Source organism: Catharus ustulatus, chromosome 2 (assembly GCF_009819885.2).
Source record: "Catharus ustulatus isolate bCatUst1 chromosome 2, bCatUst1.pri.v2, whole genome shotgun sequence".
NCBI lineage: Eukaryota > Metazoa > Chordata > Aves > Passeriformes > Turdidae > Catharus > Catharus ustulatus.
Window position 1 is genome coordinate 73,775,314 of NC_046222.1, and position 14,252 is coordinate 73,789,565.

A 14,252-nucleotide genomic window follows, 5' to 3' on the forward strand; every position below is an offset into this window, starting at 1 on the left:
AAACTTTTCAGTCCTGAAAGTGCTAAGATCAGATTCCAATGCCTTGGTAGGTTTTGTAGCAGCAAGCCCTCTGAGAGACTGGGAGATGATAATTTTTGATTGTGTTAATAAAAGCACTTAATTCTTTGAAGCTAAGAACAGTTGGTAGGGCAAAATGGAATTTACCAAGACTCCATGATTAACATCCCTAATCTTGAAAATACAGATGATATCACATATTCATTTAACAGCCCTTTGATCACTTTTGTGATGATTGTGTGAAATAAAAAGGCTGGAAAAGACGTCACAGTGAAAAAATAATTATAATTAGGAACTGAGGGGTAGTAAATAAATCATCTTCTAAATCATCTGCTTTCTTCTTTTCTCTTTCATTTTGGGCATGTTTTCACACACTGGTTCCAGGATTCATTTGCATTCCAAGTGTTCTTATTAAAGCAGCACCATTTATTCTACAATATATACAAGATTTTCTATTTTTGAAATTCTATTTCAAGCTTTGGCTTACAAAGTCAAATCCCAGGAGTGAGTTCCTTCTTTTTCCTTTAGAACATAATAGTAAAAAATTTTTCATTGGAACAGTTTTAGGTTACATGATGGGAAAAACAGAAGATGGTACTTTCATCCACTTGCTACTGTTTTCTTCCCCATTCTGTAACACACCATCTGCAAAAATGAAAATAAAAAAATAAAAAGTATGAAATTTCCCTCTTTGAATATTTTGAATTCTTTTAATGTTTTAGGCATTCAAAGTAGATATAAATATATCAATGAACATACAAAAATTCAGAATCCAATGTACAACATAATAATTGCTTTCAGTGTCTAAACCTCATGCACATGTACAACACAACACTGACCTGACATATTGTAGGGTCCAAGTTAAACTGATAGTCTATTTGGTGGAAGTCTACATGCCAAAAATAAATTTTAACCATTATTATTCAGAAAGTTTGCTCTTTGCAGCGTTAAGGTATATAACAAAACAAATATGCTTCCTACCAAAGAGGAGCTTAATTTTAAAACGTACATTCAGATTTACTCATTAGAACATGACTCCACTGAAAGTTAAGCTCCATCTGGAGTTAAAAGCCTATGCTTTTCAGGGATTGAAATGAATGTTAACTTTTACTTACAGTCTGGAGTAATTTTACCACAAATATATTACATTAATTTCTTTGGAATATAGCAATTTAGTCAGGCATATAACCTCCCACACAATCAGGAAAGAAGGAACATGAGAGTAGAAGTTGTCACTATTTGTCCTACGAACAGCAAGAGAAAATCCCGGCGTGCCCATACAGATTCAGCTGTCCCTGATAGCTGCTACCACTGTTCCACCTTCAGAGACAGATAACTCCATGTGTGAGAGCTGACTTCATCAGCAGCTGCAGAACAGCAACACATTTGTGTCCATTGGGCTTCCATTACCACACTATTCAAGTACTTCATGAATAAGAAGAAACACATTTTCCTAAAAACTGCAAAACTGGAAAGTATTCTCTACTTCTTAAAAAAAAAAAAGAAAAAATAAAAGTGGTCAAGTGGAGTTCACAGTGATTAAGCACCTACATTTCTGAGGTAGTGGCTATTTTCCATTCATATCAACTTTACCCAGGATTTTTGTTCCTTTACATTTCTTCAGGTTAGACCCTATCAAATGAGTTATCCTTGATTGATGTGAAGGTCTGTAGCAAAGCTTGAATGATAAGCCAGATTTACACAGGTCTAGCTGAATGATTTAATAAAAGAGCATTTGTCAGTATGAAGAGAATTTTAAAAATGTTTGGTGTAATTTGTAGGAAGAACCTTATGTGTTACCATGAAACACCAAATATAATGGGAGTGAAAACTTATATTTTAGTGTTGACATTTATAATTTAAATTTTTATTTGGCAGATTGCGAAAAAAAAAGCAAAAAAACCAACAAAACAAGAAATTACTTGCTGGCACAATAATTTGTGGTACTTGGGGTGGAAAAGGAACTGAACTCTGCTTTCAGTCAAATGCCTAAATCTCTATTCAGTTGCAGAAATTATGTACCAGGGCCAGAGTTCAACTATACGAATATTTTCTTCTATCAGTGGAAATATACCAACATCTGTATGATATTGTTTTCATATTTCAATGGTTTTGACAGTGAAAATGGGAAACCTTCCATTTTGATTCATACTCTGTTGATAATCTGCATTTAATTTTATTACACTTAAACTAAACTTAAATAATTATCCTTCAAAGCCTATGCCTGGATGAAAATTAAATGCAAATAAAAGTCTATATTGGTTTATGGTGTTCACAGGTTTCCTGGGGTTTTAGCAATATTTTTATTCAAGCAAGTATCCCTAGTCACAGAGGACTCTAAGTACTTTTAACAAATCTCAGTGTCAAATGCAATGAACAGATAGGCATTAGAAGTTCTTTTAGCTGTGAACTTACAAACAATCATAAGATCTTACCCATACTTGATTTGATCCTAAGTACTGAAAAGCCTGAGCACTCACTTTTCCCCCTTAGTTTGTTTTTTAATGCCCAAATACCACAGGCAAGGACTCAGTTCAGAATCCTGATCTGTAAGTTTGTAAAATTGCTACTTCCAGTTTCTCGTCCTGAAAAATGAGTAGTGTGGCCAACAGCCATGTTCTGCTGAAGGTGTTGTTAAATCAAATCAAAGGATTTTGCTAATTTTAAGCACGTGTCATAGCCTTTTTTGTCATAGCCAGTCATAGCTGTAAAATAGAACAGCGCTCACTTCAGGTAGTGGAAAATGTAGGAAACCGTTTAAACAAATCCCTTTGGAAATGTGGTACCAGGCTGAATGGCAGCAGAAAAAGCAGTGGAAAACTACCAAATACTGTGCTCAAAATACTATATTCTTATTCCTCTTACATCCCTTTTCACACACTATGAAGTTATGTTCCTGAGGGATATCATAACCCATTCTTTCAGGAGTTACTTAAAATTAAGTGAACAGTTTAAAATTGCAACTGAGCCTTCCTTTACAATCAGTAGAGATGGAAAACACCGACTCATCTCCCTGCCTTCAATACTCATCCTGGGATGGGTTGAATTGCACTCTGGTTATGCCTCTCCCTCTGCTGATTAGAAAGTGAGCCTTGGAGAGCACTTGAAGTGAGAGCCCTGACTTTTACTTAGCTAATTTTCAGTAAATTAAATCCCACTCTTGTGTTAATTATGCTCCTAGCTGCAGGGAAAATGGAAAGGAAAGGGAAAAGGTAGTTCTAATATAAACAGGATCAAGTCTACATCCTATAAAGTTAATAGCCAAACACAGCAAGGGTAGCAAAAGTTTTTGCAGCTCCGCAGTTGAATATGCTAACTTTGTATTTAGTCCTAGAAGTTTTAGTCTTAACTTTTTAAAAGAGCACAAGGCTGATTATAATGGCTGTGGAGCTAAGAGGCATGGGACCATTTCCTTTCCAAGGAGTACATATTTTTTTCTTTTACTACAATCTCATTCACTTCAATTACACAAAAACATCTGAGGCTGTTTTTCACTAGCTTCAAAATGAAGATGAAAGTCAACGGGGTCATCACTCTCAAAAAAAATCCATGAAAGATAAAGTGTAAGAATTTTAGTGCCAACCTTAAGGAGATATCTTTGCTTCTTTCTTTTTCCTTCTAATGTATGCATTTTCCTATTGCAATAATATTTTTTTCCTGAACTATATCCTCCAGTTCCTTTAGATCCTTTCTTAAAGCCCACAAGTCAACTGTGCAGCTGAGTATGAATTTGCTCTCTGGTATTCTGCTCACCTTTGCTGGAACCTAATCGTTTTGCCTATTGTATTTGCCTGACTTAAACTGTAGTTTTTTCCACAGCAGCGAGTGTCTGTTATGCCTTTTCAAACCATGTGTGGATTATGCCAACTACACAATTCTGTATCCTGGGTTCAAGAAAATGTTGTTGAATACATGTTTTTTTAATGAAGCATGAAACATTAGTTTTAGGAAATGTCTTTCAGGAAAATAAGATGAAATCACCATTGAATTTTTTTGGTACTAGCATTGAAATCTCCACAAAAAAATATTACCTGCATTTGTCCATAAGAAGTGGAAATAGCTGCAGTTATAGGAGCAAAACACAAGACCCAAATATTTTCTTGCCCTCTTTCCAGCCCTCTGGGATCTTGGTAGTATGAGACTTCAAAGGGATAAGTAGCTTATATAATCAAAGATAAGAATACAAAAGGAAGGATTGTGAAATGCCCAATCGACTCCTTAGGAATGCATTATGATCAAGCACAATCAAGGAACAAAATTAATAGGAATAAATATAGTCAGCAAGAAACGTTAGATAAATAATAATAATACAGTTAGGAGAGAGAATTAGACATAATTGCTGTATTAGTGTATTGCTAATGAAGCTGGAATGAAACCAGGTGGAAGAGATATATTTGTTGCCCAGTGACTCCTGCAGACTGGAGATAGTAATATGGAAAAACACTGAAGAGAGAGGAAAATTTAATGAAAGTACACTGACATGCCAAATCTGCAGTAATATGTTCTTTTCTGTATAAGAAAGTGTACATAAAATGACATTACTCTAATAGCAGTAAAATTATTATAGCAGTCATCCTATACGAACACACTTTTGCATATTTAAGTGACTTTTTTTTTGTGTTTAGTTGTTTGGTTGGTTTGGTTTGCTTGTTTGTTTTAATTAAGAATGTTTTCCTGGATAAGGAGCATGAACAAAAATAATAGCAATCAATGCTCTGGTAATGACAGAATTATTATTTTCTTCTGCAACATATTAATAAAAATCCTTCAGTTCATTATCTATAAACTGATGATTCATTGTCTATAAACCTTTATTTACACCTATGGAATGGACTAAGGAATTTGACTAAACATGCTGTGGGTAGGGTATTTTCTTCTTTGTTATCAAAACAGCTTTTTACCCCCTCTCCCTCTTTGTTTCCTTGCCCCCTTCTTTCTCAAAAAAACCAAAAACCTTTTCCCATTGCTGTTAAGCATGTGGTTACAGGGGGAAAAAATCCTATTCCCTAACTGATTTTCATTTAGTGCACCAGGAGCCTTAAACCACTTTGTGTGCAGATTTCCAGTTTCAATTAGAATGGGTTTGCAGACATCAGATGATGTGAAAAATTATCTCATTTGAATCACATGAAACCAAACCACTATGACACTGCTGATGAGGAAAACAGTGGTCTCATCTTTCCTGTGGTGTGCCATCTCTATTAGACTTTGTAAACTGCGGCAGTTTGAAATCTTTAACCAGCCATTACTAATAAGCATATGTTAATTGTAGCAGAGATCATAAGCAGGTCAATTAGGAGGCAAAGACTGGAACAGAATGAAACATTCAGCTGGAGGGAGAATTCAGGGCAGGTGTCGGCCAGCATGCGCTGCCCTGGCAGGAGCTCTAAGCATCTTGGGTAGAGCTCATTTAACGTTTTGATTTGCTGAATTTGCATTTCAGATTTCCATTCCTAATAGACAATATAGTCAGTCTTTGTTAATGAGGACTCTGATTACATGTGCCATTATAATTGGGAATTAGCAGACCAGCCTTGTTTTGGAGATTAAATCCAAAGTAAATTGGATTAAAGACAATCCTGCTGAAATCCCTTTCTTTTTTGTTTTCTCAAAGCAAAGGTGAGGAAGACTTAATTTGTTTTGTACATACGGCTCTTACCTTGATTAGCAGGTCTTGTGGTTTGTTTATGCTTTTTGAACATAGCATCTATTAGTGGTTCCAATATTAAAAGCAAGTATGAAATTACTATGTTTACCTAAATGATCCTGACAAAGTGCCTAGCTTTATTTTTGTGCACTCATGAATGGAATGCCAGGAGAGAATTAAAAGCATTATGAAATGTTATTTCTTATTATGGAGTGAATGTCTCTAAATGTTCACATGACAAGGGTATACACTGGTATTTACCACTAACTTTAACTCTTTGTGCATTAGTTTATCTCCTTTTCATTTACATGAGTTTGACTCCACTGACTTCAGATGAGCTTCTCCACTCTTAGAATGACTAGATTAATATGTTATATAGTTCCATAGGTAGGTATTTTGATATTTTGATATTTTTTTCAATAAATTCAGAATCAGAAAAGCAATTTCTTTCTATTTGACCTCAGATATTAGCAGAGAGTAAGACAAGTTCTGTCATTGACTATTTATATTAGGTACAGTACCATTTTATTAGCTGCAGACATATCCAGTTGTAGTTCATCTTTCATGAATATTATTCTGTGGTTCATTAATTTAAGTAAAATACAGTTCATATTCCTTCAAAATTCTAAAATATTTTAGTTGCATAAGCTAGCTATATTCAATTTTTCATTAATAAGTTTGCAGAGTAAACTTTTACTTGCAACTGAACACTGACATAGGTTTGCCCTGAAATCACAAAAAAAACCAGTCCTGCAATTGGAGGACAGCTTATTCATTGTCATTACATTTAGCACCCGACAAGAATAAGTAGCTTTTCATGTATAGGTCATCAAAGGCAGAAAGCAGAAAAAACTACCACTACAGTTAAGTCTAGAGATTCAGCCATGTTCTTGCTCTTTCAGGAAAATGAGGAATTTCTGCCAATGTTTTTGGGGTTTCATACTTATTGAATTCATAAATCCCTTAAAATATCTTTCTGTCTATTATTTCCTTTGGACAAGCTCCTAATCAGTTACCAATGTTGCCCTGGTAACTCAACATGTCTTTGGATATGCATTCATTAAGTATAAAAGTTAAGTTGTATTAGTCTACAAGGAATCTTTGAGCATACTCACTGTCTTTCTGATGCTTCTTAGTAATCAGACTCTAAGACAAACATGTTAAAACTAAATATGAAGAAGAATTAACTTCTTCCTTTTCTCTCTTTTTTTTTTTTTTTTTTATTTTTAATTTACTTTTGGGTTTACAGAAGATTGGGGCATATGACTTATTCCAACAAAACAAAAACAGATTTGCTGTAGTCTGAGTATAGAAGGCATTTCCAGGCTGTGGTACTTGAATTGTCCAGCATACATATTTAGGCAGCCTAAGCTCCAGAGCAGAATAAAATACTGAAGTTTAAATGTCTTGTGTCTTTTCTATCTGTGAGTAATTTAGATCAGAAAATATTAATTATCCCAGAAAAAGATGTGATGAATCATAGTGATATGCAAATAATCACCTTCTATATGTGTAAGACACTCTGAACATCCTCACTCAACATTTACTGCACCTTCTATATCAAATAAATATTCTTCTTACAACCCTGTCTCATTTTTGAGTGTTATGGGTTTTATAGAAATACATTCCTCCATGACTTCTCTCTATCTGAAAGGGAAAGTGAAACTGCACAAGAAAATTTGTCCAAGGAGATAGCAGCGATAACAGTGACCCTGTGTTTGATATGCTCTGCACTGACATCACGGTGTTACTCTGCCTGCATTGCCAGTGTCAGTCTCCCTCAGTGGGTTTCAGATACTAAGGCCTATTCTTTCAGTGCTACCATGAAAATAGACTTAGTCATTAAACTGATGACAGGTAAAAGATTGGACAAATTAATGTCATTTGTTTGTCTTTGGCCATACATATCATATGCACAAATATGTGTTTGAATATGGCTCTGTGCACGTTTTCATGTGTAGAGACAAAACTTGCTATGGAAGAGAAGAGATTTTTAAAGAAAGGTTTAAAATTTAGCCTTAGATACATGTGATATTCATAATATTTTGCTTGGCATTTACAAGACATGACTTCTTCAAATTAGAAATGTCGACATTGTGGTAAAAGGAGCCTATAAAATAGTCCTCCTTGAAAAGAAGTAATTATATAGGACAACCCTCTGGAAAACAAAGGATTTGTGACAGGACAAAAAGAGCCTCACATATGGTAGAAAGCCAGGACTGCAGCAAAACCTACTGAAGAGCTAAGTACATATTAATTATTATCACACAGCAACTTTAAAAAGGCTTATGTAATTAACCTCAAACTCTTCCTCACCTGACTTTTTATCCCCCAGGCAGAGGCTTTGTCAGGAAGTTCAGCAAATCATAGATGATTCAACATTTTCATAGTGGAAAAGCCTTTGAACCTTAACTAAAAGACCTCATCTCAGAAGATTTTTATTGTTTATGATCCCATATTTTCCAATGTTTTTAAGGGCCTTTTTAGATAAATATAGGGATACATAGGTTCTATCCCAAATAATTTGCAAATTAAGGTAGCACTGTTGATGAAAGTATGACTCTCTTCATTCTGCCAAAAAAAGCACCTGCATGATTATCCCTATAGGTTCCTATAGATGTAATCACTTGCTAGCATTTATAAAGGATACAAATTTCAACAGAGATCTCAATATTTAATTAGAGGCAGAGTATAAACATAAGGGTTTTTGCTACTGAAGCTACTGAGACATTCTCTGCTATTTCCAGTGCCATTTTTCTTCCAGAACCTCTCCTTTCTGTTTGTTGTTATTTTCACTTTTGGGGTAGATGTGCATGGATGTGATGAGAATGTGTGATATGATCTGGTGGTGGGCTCCAAGATCTAGAACCAAAGAGAAAAAAGACATAAGTAAAGGCAAGTTAAGGGAGACCAGGCAAATGGACAAGGGAGACTAGGAGAAAATGGTGAGAAGGTTGATATGAAGGATATCCCTGAATGGCTGACATTGGTGTGTGAAGAGAGACTCTTTTCCTTTGTGATCTTACTGCCTGCACTGGTTTTGGCTGGGATAGAGTTAATCCTGCTATACAGCATGAAGGCAGGGGAACAGTCTGGGAAAGGCTGTTAGACCTCACAGCTCCCCTGGGTTCTATATTGACACCAGAGACATCCAGGGGTGACTATGAGCCAGTTCCTTTTTAAAAGTCGGAAATGTCAATACTGTTAAGACAATGCCCCACAGTGATTTGGTTCCTGCTTGAAGAGTGAGAGAGCTGCACTCAGAATTTCTTCCTCTCAGGGCATTGCATTGACCCATGAAATCTGATTAGGAGGACTTACCTCCAGGTGGCCTTGATGGTAGAAACTGAATGTAGTTTCTGGTAATACTCAAGACACTTGAAAGTCAAGAAAATGGGAACATATGCCTGTCTGCCTATCTCAGAGTACTAAACTAAGGAGTACTAAACTAAGGATCTTAGAATTCATATTTAGAAGAATAAAGCATTTCTTTTCTGGATAGTCTGTTTTGCAGTGTATGTTGCTGTACAACTTGAAGAAGATATGCACTTATTTTTAATGTGTTTAATAATTGCAATTTATTTCCCCAAGTGCAAGCTTGGTCACGGTTACCAAGCTCTTCCTGAGCAAAGACCCGAAAGGAATTTGATATTCTGAAATTAGTAGGACTTGTTCAGTCCTGACATGGGCAGTTGAGTACACCACTGGTATTAGTGGTGCTGCTAACACCCTCACGGGTTTGAAGACAGGCCAGCAAAAGCATGAATATTACCGGGTAAGATCTCATTTTTTTCAGAGTACCCGAGGGTATAGATAATTTGGAAAGAAGAGGAACAAAAGAATTAAAAGGAGGTTATCAGTACAGAAAATTGAACCTCAGTCAGATTCAATCAAGCAAGCAATAGGTTTCCTCACCTCTTTTGATATAGATTGGCTACCCCAATTGCATGGGCCTCTTGAGGCCTCACCATTTAAATTAGTAACTTAGTCTAGCAGGTAATGCACACGCAATGACCAAGGTTTTCCGAAGGCAAATTTCGTTTTGCAGTCCCATCACTCTGGTCAAGTTCTGTCTGATTTCCACTTTGTTCCTCGACATTGTTGACTCCATGAAGATGCCACTTTGCTGAAAGTTGGCTCAACAGGCTTGAAAGGTTCTTCAGTTCTCTGATGGTAGAATGGCACAGTTGTATATGGTTCTGGGACACAAGAGCAATAGGAGATATTTTTTGATAAGTGGATAATTGTTTGTATACTCTTTCACACAGGGAAAACATATGTTTCTGATCTCAGGGTATTACCCTGTATTTGTACAGTGTCCCAACCTCTATGTTTTTCCCCAGACCAATCTGTCTAAATATAACTATCACTGTAAAGACACTTAATGAGGTGCTCTTAAGGGTTTTTGTAAGGTAGGTCAAGTTTCCTTAAATTGCAATACCAGACCAACATGACGGTTTCCATGCCAGGTTTGCCCCACATTCTTCTTTAGGAAGACCCATCATAATTCATCTTTTTATGCCAGTGGTTAAGTATTATTTTTCTCCATAACATTGGATTTCTTCCCTTTAACCACCTTAAATTACACGAATCTCCATTCATGGTAGGAATTAATACAGAACAAATAATTTATCCAAATGCACATCATACATATGATTATATATATGCATTGATATTCATATGTACACCTCAAAGAAAAATCTTGGTATTTATGTTTACACTCAAAATACTGAAATACACACTTTAATGTCTCAATATTCCCTTTTATCATAGTGTCACTCTCCTTAACAATAAAATAAAAGATTTCACAGCAAAAACCTGCAGGCAGGGGCTAACAAGCAGCAGCACCAAAGGGCTTTCCAGACCCACCTCCTATTACTGTGCACAATTCATGGAATCAGAGGCTGACTGCTACTGTCGCTTACCTTAGGTCTCCATTGTTATCCACTCCACTTGGTGCAGGAGAGCCCAGAAGTTCCAGGTTGAAGCTTGGGGGTCATGTAACAGCTGATATTCTGGAACCCAAATTTTCCCAGAGTTAGCAGATTTTGTATGTTATCTATCCTGATGACTCAGCTTGCTAGTTCCTTTGTGAAGGCAACGCACAGAAGGTACTGATGATTCCTTGTTTGGGACCTGCTGGACAAAAAAAAAGAAACCGGGAAAAGCTTGGAAAAGAGTAGCATAATGAGAACTGTGTCTTTTGAAACTCACTTTATGCTAAGTCTCCCTTGGAAAGTGCATACACATTTCTGCACCAGGCAAGCAATACACTGCACTGTATTCAAAGCTGTTGCCAGGTTTTTTGTTTAAGTGTTTTCATCAAAGAACATTGAGTTGGCATCAGAATCAAAGGGGTGAATGTCTTTTTTTTCATGTGAAAATAAAAGAATAGCTTTAACTGAGGGGAAAAGTTGCAGAATATGTGTGCATATGTATGTGTGTTTGTATATGTGTGTGTATGTGTGTGTGTAGGGGGTAGCAGAGGGTATGACATAGCATATGAAGTCAATAGTGTAGTTGTTATTATTTATACATGAGTAAAGATTACAAATGCAGGCAATAGCTCAGATCTCTCACCCCCTGGATCTGTGAAACCTGTCACTCAGTCTCCTGCGGTGTGTCTTCCTGTCTCCGAGCCATTGGACCACCTGCTGCCATGACTCTCATCTATTGCATCGCCCGAAGGCCTCGATGATAACAGCATTGATTCCAATGTACATCTAATTACTTCTCATAATCTATTCATTTCACAATAGTGTAGTGAAACATCTGTCACATCATAAACTCTTTAGTATCCTTATCAAACCACCAAAACATACTCTGCTGCCAGTTGGCAGCTACCTTGCTTTCTCTTCTTATTAATATGATGCAAACATATCTATGTTTTTTTGGTTGTTTTAGAAGAATTTCCCTGATGACCACTGAAAATGAATTGGGCAAACTGCAATTGTAGCATCTACTCACAACTTAGTGAGGTACCATTATTGCTGTCATTCAAATATCAGCAAAAATAGCTTTGTTTCTTCCAGAGATAAAGGCTCTAAATAGGGTATTTAACATTTATAGCACGGTAATAGACGGCTCCCTTCCTTGATTCAGTGTGACTGATTCATTTACTAAAATAAGCATCTCAGGGATTATTACATTTGAGCAGTGTATTGCATGGAAAGGCCTTTTACCTTTATAGTTTTTTACTTCACCTGTGGGTAAATAATGCCCACTCTTCCTCTTTCTTCGTGTAAGAAATCAAGAGCAAGGAGACCCATTAGCACATGTTTTTATCATCAAACTATAGAGAACCTATCTGTCCCACTAGGATCATGAATATACAGTTGCATCTAATAGAGAGGGCTGATTAGTCCACCGGAAGGAACCTCTGATATTCAGGGAATATCAACAGAAAATAAACTCTGAATAGTGAGATGTTGGTTTGCTATTACATACTGAAATATGATGAACAACAAATCCCAGCTGAAAGAAGTGATGTATTAGTTGCTTATTCTCTCTCATGGTCAGTGTTAGCACAAACTGGTGCATGTTCTTGTTGTTTTAAATCTGTGATGGAAATTAAATTAGTTTTGATTTGATAGCTATAGAAAGGTGAGTCTTTTGTGCATCTGCAGAAGGGATACAGCACAAGAAGTTATTCTGGAACTTCCTCACGTTTCAGACCAGCTTTTGAAGGAGCTACTTTTCCATGGCCTCTCAGTAGCTGGTGAGGAAGCTAATTTGGATTCTCTGATAAGGCTGTAGTATGCTGCCTATCACTGTAGTTACTTTTATTATGGGAACATCTGGCAGTAAGGAACTGGACTGCCATTGCCAATTCAGGCCACATTTTGTTAGCTCCTGACCTTGCTGGGATTCACAAGGGTGACCTAAAAGTAAAGGAGTCCATATCTCATTAAGAACCCCCAGGACAGTCACTTGTCTTTTATCCATTTGTCAATATATAATGCAATCCCATATATAATGCAGCCTGAATAGTTATCTGCCCCTATTTTCATCACTTGTGCATTTTCTCGTTTAAAATAGATATAACTTGTACACACTTATTTGAAGTCCATTTTTTTTACATCTAAAGTCACTAGTCTAGCACAATAGGAAGCATACAAAGATTTTAGTGCTCTTGACATACCTTGCAATAAGCAAATGTTCAATGCATAATCACTTAAAAGTGAATGTTTGACCTATTCAGTCCTTGATGCTGCCTTATAGGAGGTTTTTACATTAGAGATCATTCATCTTCATTAAGGGTAAAGAAAGAAGCATCTAAAGAAAAAGCTTTCAGAAAAGCTCAGCACTCATAGAACAGGTCAATGCCAGATAGAGACTGATCTCCTGATATTCCATTCCAAGTACCAAAACTACTTTTATCATAGCTATTGAAGAATTCAATTTACACCTTTTTCTACCTTGCTCACATGAATCTACAGTCCATAGTTTGTAGTGAAATAGAGAAGCCTCACCTGGCCAGAGGAGAGGGTGGTGTATTTACTCAGCACTGTAGAGTACAGCCACTGAGGCTAATCCATTTTTGGATTAGGTTGCCCCACGTGTCTCCTGCATGGGTGACATTTGCTGTTCATGCTTCTCCTGCTGTGGTTTCACCATGGGCCAAAATTGCCATACGGACTGAGCAGAGAACATGAGCCTGGTAAAAGGATGTTGCCACTTTCTCAGTTATGCTTCATCTGTGTAAGGAAACTTCCTTGGCTTGTCTGGTACCTGGTCATTCATAAGGGGAGTAATAAGATAATGTAAAAGAAGTCAATTTGAAAAGAAAACAAAGATACATAATGTTTTCCCATAAACTTAGAATATTCATGAACCCTTGGCAAGGTAATACTTGTTAGACCAAGAGAATAAAAAATTAAGAATAAAGTAAGATTGAACTATAGTTTTGAGATTTAAAGGAATACTTTGCAGAAGATAGAGTTAATTTAATTTTTGAGATTTTCTTCATAAGCTTTATAGCTAAGGCTGATGTTTTTTTCTTCTGAAATATAAACTGAATTCTCATACTGCCACATGAAGACAGGACATTGATTTTTTAAGAGTTTCAAGAAAATAGCAGTCAAATCACTCCTAAAATACTCAATGTCAGATTTATTGCAAATATTTTTCCCACTACACCATCTAAATTAGGGATTGCAGTTACCAGTCAAAGACTAGAGCCAGAGTAGACATTAACAGGAACTAGAAATTTGAAGTGGGAAGTTTGCAAATAATAAGTTATTTGTCAAGAAAAAAATTTAAAAATCAAGTGTACAGGGAGCTAAGATTAGCATCTATGAGAGTAGGGAAAGAATCTACAATCAGTGCTACACTTGAGAACTTTCCCAAAACAAAGTGGATAAAAGATACTTTGACACCTGCATTGAAAGGGGAATTCGGGGAAAAATAAAACAAAACAAAACAAAACTGAACCAAATCAAACCAAAACAACCCCCCACCCCCCATAACATAAGGAATATTTAATTTCCCAGTTTTAGAGGGGAAAAAACAATTCAAAAATAAATATAGATTAAACTTCAAAATTTTTTTCAGCATAAACAAACAGGGATCTTTTAAAATACAAAGT

General features: G+C 36.2%; 1 long non-coding RNA gene across 1 annotated transcript; it reads right to left on the minus strand.

Moving 5' to 3' along the window:
• Positions 1 to 537: 537 nt before the first annotated feature.
• Positions 538 to 13,419, minus strand: LOC116993109. Its single transcript, XR_004417186.1, has 4 exons — positions 13,138 to 13,419; positions 10,591 to 10,801; positions 9,581 to 9,864; positions 538 to 663 (listed from the first exon to the last, which is right to left on the minus strand). It is a non-coding gene; the product is annotated as an uncharacterized LOC116993109 (long non-coding RNA).
• Between the last annotated feature and the right edge of the window lie 833 nt (positions 13,420 to 14,252).